This window comes from Ipomoea triloba, chromosome 3 (assembly GCF_003576645.1).
Source record: "Ipomoea triloba cultivar NCNSP0323 chromosome 3, ASM357664v1".
Lineage (NCBI taxonomy): Eukaryota > Viridiplantae > Streptophyta > Magnoliopsida > Solanales > Convolvulaceae > Ipomoea > Ipomoea triloba.
The window spans coordinates 18,514,230-18,519,417 of record NC_044918.1 but is presented as its reverse complement, the minus strand read 5'-3'; the positions used below and the strand labels follow the sequence as shown (position 1 = coordinate 18,519,417).

The window sequence follows — 5,188 nt, the reverse complement described above, 5'->3', positions numbered from 1 at the left end:
AGATTAGGGATAAGTATAATTGATAGACTTTGGTGCCGCTAGCTTAATATGTTAATAAATTCGATTCCACGAAATTAAAGTAATTTTTTATCCGTAGAAAATTTGTAAAGGAAACATTTATGAATAATTGAAAAAATTTTGCAAAGTTAATACACTTTGGTTATGTATCACCATATAATTGGTAGTAGGTTGAATTGAAATGATTACCAAATTGAGATTTTTCTCATTCTTTCAGTTACGCTCTTAAATTTTGTTTTTCAAATAAAGATATTTTTATGGGTTACATTCTTAATTTTTATTTTTTCAAATTAAGATATTTCTTAAATTATATATTGTCTCTCCATTTAGATTTTTCAATTTAAATTTTTAAATAAGGATATTTGTTTCAGTTACGTTCTTAGTTTTTAAAATAAAAATAAAAATATTTTTAAAAATATATATATTGTTCCTCCCACGCTTTTTCCCTTGTTTTAGTTACGTTGCATTCTTAAATTTCGTTTCTCGAATAAAGATACTATTTTTAGTTACGTTCTTAAATTTCGTTTTTCAAATAAGGATTTTTTTTAAGTTACATTATTAAATTCTGTTTTTCAAATAAAGATATTTCTCAAATTATATATTATACCTCCCTCGAGATTTTTCTCTTTTTTTTTTTTTCAGTTCCATTCTTAAATTTTATTTTTCAGATAAAGATATTTCTCAATTATATATTTTCCCTCCCACGAGATCTTTATTTAAGAAAAGAAAATGCCTTTTACTCTTCCTCAATTTTCTCCTCTTAAATTCTCTTCCATGACATGATTTATAAACATGGGATTCAAAGAATTGCCTTATCCTATCAACTTTTATTGAAAAAGTAAAGTAACTAATCGAACAGGGTCATGCTATGAGGGAAATTATGATGGAAAATTTTTAGGGATGAATAGCATCACTCTTTAAGAAAGTATTTTTATTGGGATAGCCATCTAAGGTGATGATACATCTTGATTAGGGTAACCCCACTTAAGGTGATGAGGCAGTTTGTTTAGTAATTACAAAGTCTCAAGTTTAATTATTCATGAAATCGGTCTATTGTCTTTCTTGGTTTGAGTCGGCCATATATAGACAATTTAGGTTGATTTACCTCTTTATAGGGGGTGTTTGGCAAATAGCTGTTAACGTATTGGGTTAACAGGTTTGACTAGCTAATAGCATTAGCTGATTGTAGAAAGATATTTGGTAAATTAGTTGTTAGCTGATTACATGAAAAAGCTAAGGACCTTTAAAAATATATGTCTTGTTTGGTAACATAGTTAGCTTTGTCAACAAATTTTGACTTATTTAACCACTATTAAAAAGAAAGAAAAAGGCATTTTTGACAATTCGTTGATAAACAAAGCCAATAAATCAAGTATAAAGCCAAGTCTCCAACAGAAGGATAAGATTCATAGTGACATGTAAACAAAAGCCAGCAAGCTGCAGGGCCTATGGTATAATCGCATTGCTAATGGTAGCATTGTTAGAATAAATATCTAAATCTTCTAAGAGCTTGCCTAGCCACAGTGATTTTAAATTCTTCTCATATTCCTGTTGATGACTCTGGTCTCTGGGCGAGTTGCGAAGTTGAGATTTTTGGGGAAGTTTATTAGAACTAATCTGAACATAATTGACACCGCCACCCATCTCCAAAATTGTGGCTTCGGCATCGCCTTCTTCGGCTCGCTTCCATTTGCGCAACTCCCGTGGATCAGACGAGCTCATAACATCAATGTTCACCGATGAGGTAGAATACCCGTGCTGATAACGTATTGTAATTGATTCCCTTTAGTTTATAGCATTCCTCGGTAAAACGAATTATAGTATGGCAAAGGAGAAAGACAAGGAGTAGGAAAATAGAGACAAAGTGTAATTGCAAAGATTTTTCATTCTCTATTTCATCATTACATTACAAATATATAAGTAATCATAACCAAAAGTAATAATGACAGATATAAATACGATCATTACAACCGTTACATAATCATTATTTATGTCTCATACTTTTATTTCTACACTTATATTGCTTCCACTTCGCTACCGAGTGGTGCCTCATTACCACTTGCTAGGGCATTGGATTTTTCAACGACTAAATTGAAGCCAATCATCTCCAAGGCGTTAAAGTACTTGTTCTTAATATCAAGATACTCCTTCAATGATATGGGCCTATACATGGGAAATTCACTGCCCTTGATCAATTTAGGTGATGGTGAAATTTCTAACATTCTTATTTGGGCTGAAGAAATACGCGACCGAGATGCGGTGATGGGCCTTGCTCACAATGGCTCGATGTAACACGCTTTTGAACTGTCCATTAGAGAATATTTGCATCAGGTCACCGAGGTTGACAACGATTGCGTTGGAAATGGGCTCAACGTCAACCCAATTGAGATTAGGCCCGTACACTTGGAGGCCTCTACTGGTGCCTGATTGGTATAGTAAAGTTATAAGGGATGTGTCTGTGTGTTGGGCCAAGCCCATTGTGCGGGTTGGGTCTGGGCAATTCGGGTATGAATTCAACTGTAAATATGTCTGTGCGCTTTTGCAAGGCCCATTGGATTCAAACCATTCTACATCTTCACCAGCAGATAGGCCTAACGATTTAAACATTAAAGCAACTATCTTTTCAACCAAGCCCATCATTTGTTCTTGGTAATCCTCGGTCACAGCGCTGAAACAAACAAAGCAACAATGTAAACATCATCATTTCAACAAATTAATATATAAAAAAGGGAAAATAGGTCAAATATACCATCAACAAATTACTTACTATTGCATGTCACTAACCTGTTTTTGAGCTATGCACTAAAATAACTTGTTAGTATGCTCACACTTTACAGGAGACTAGGAGAGAGTATAATTTGGCTCCTGACTTTTTAAAGACGCAACTAAGCATACTAACAAGTTATTTTAGAGCATTGAAGCTCAAAAGCAGGTTAGTGACATGTAATAGTAAGTAATTAGGATTTCGGCAATGTTTTGACTATCTCTAGAAAAAAGAAAATCGAAGGTCGGTAACCGATGACCGGTTGCCAATCGCCTTCCCGACCATTAAATTTCGCAATTAAATTTTGATATTCATTTTAAAAAAAATATAATAAACCAAATAGCAATTAAGCCCACTAACAAGTCCTTTTATTACATTGAAGTCTAAAACTATGTTAATGACGTGTAATAGTAAGTGATTAGGATTCTGGCAATGTTCCTACTATCTTTGAAAAAAATAGAAGATCGATAACAGCTGACTGGTCGCTAATCACCTACTTTGAGGAAGGCAACCATTAAATTTTGCAATTAAATTTTGATATTCATTTTTTAAAAAAATAAATAAACAAAATAGCAATTAACTTTTAAATAGGTGGTCATAGGTTCGAACACGGGTGGCGGGAACTTAGATTCTTTAAACTGAAAATATTTGAGAAAGTATAGAACAAATAGGACATTGTAAAGAATTATAAGTATTTTAAAAAAATCATGCCTATTTGTATTGAAATTTTTAGGGGGAAATGGTCAAATAGACGCCTAAACTTTACTCCAAAAATCAATTAGTCCCATAAACTTTTGAAAGTTGCAATTAGACTTATAAACTTATCATTTTTGTACATTGAGGCCCAAAAACCAATTAATGACCTGTAATAGCAGGTCACTAAGGTTTCGGTAACCCTCCGACCGACGAACCAAAGGCTACCAAACTCTGGCAGACTAGAAGGCAACCACCGAAAGAAGGCGACCAAAAAAGGTTGCCTTCCGCGACAGATCAGAAAGCGACCAAAAATAGCACGTTCTACCGGAGCACAAAGCAACCACATTTGGTCGCCTTGTGCTTTGTCGAAGAAGGTTTCAAAGTAGAAGGTGATCAAATTTGGTAGCCTTCTCGCTGGTTTGTTGGAGTTTGGTCGTTTGTTGCTGAAGTTGGTTGGAGGGTCGTTAGAATCGAGTGACCAACTATTACAGGTCATTTATTGGTTTTTGAATCTCAATGCACCAAAATTATAAATTTGAGTTTAATTGTAACTTTGGGAAGTTTAGGAGTTTAAACTTTTTGAATAAAGTTTAGGAGTCTATTTGCTGATTTTTCCGGGAACTTTTAAATGTGGATGGTTTCTTTTATAAAACCTCATTTTTGTGTATTTCAGTAATGAAATGAGAGGTGCAGGCAGCAGGGCGTGTAATACATACCAGAAAGCGGAATAATGTTGAGGCCAAACCCGGCGTGCATGCTCCAACGGCGATCCCGCCACGGTGAATCCTTCGTGCCACATGCGGCTGCTAAAAAACTGCGAAATCCGGGGGGGGACCGTATCCGGCGGGGCTGCCCGGCGACCGCATAACCCGGAGCTTCTGCTCCGGCGCCAACTCAAAGAACCGTCGAGTCTGATGTTCAATTTGGGCAAGAAGCGCGACGGGAACGCCGTGGTTGGTGACCTGAAAAACACCCCAATTTTCACAAGCCATTTTTATTTTCTCGACGGCTTGCGGGTCGTCAAGATCGATCAAGGGAACAGATTCTTGAGTTGAAGAACAGTTGATAATGGGGGAGTCAGAGTCGACGACCCAAGTGTGGGAATCGGGAAGTTTGACAGCGTTTTTCAAAACCATGATTCCATTGATTTCTTGGTTCATGGTTGAATGCAGGTAGAGAAGAGAAAAGAGAAAAATTAAAGTTGGCGGAGGGGTTGAGGAAAGAGGCACAAAAGCAAATTATATGTTGTTCCTCTCCATCACATTTTTCTCATTCTGACCCTTGAGATGAAGAATTCTAAGCGCGCCCTTTTCCTCGTCCTCTCATTCTCTGCCGCTCCAAGTTCCCACCTTTTCCAAGGTTCTATTTCCAAAATCCAACCCTTTCTAGTTAATTACTCTGTAATTAGTAACTGTAATTGTTTTGGGTTTCAAAGTTTCAAACTTTTGCAGAGGTTAAGGTTCAAACTTCAAGGTTCAAACTCATAGGCACAGATGTTTCCAATTTCTTGTCTCCGATCCAGTCTCTTCGTATTCAATTTCGTTTTTAAAATAAAGATAATTTTAAAATAAATAAATAATATTATGAATCTGTTATAATGCAGTATTTGTTCATAACTACTTTCTCAACTTATACTAAAATATAAAGAGTCAATACAGCATCTACTGAACTTGAACCTACAACCACCCATATGAAAGAAGAACAATTACG

General features: G+C 35.6%; 1 pseudogene; it reads right to left on the bottom strand.

Moving 5' to 3' along the window:
• Positions 1 to 2,033: 2,033 nt before the first annotated feature.
• Positions 2,034 to 4,638, bottom strand: LOC116012268 (annotated as a pseudogene).
• Between the last annotated feature and the right edge of the window lie 550 nt (positions 4,639 to 5,188).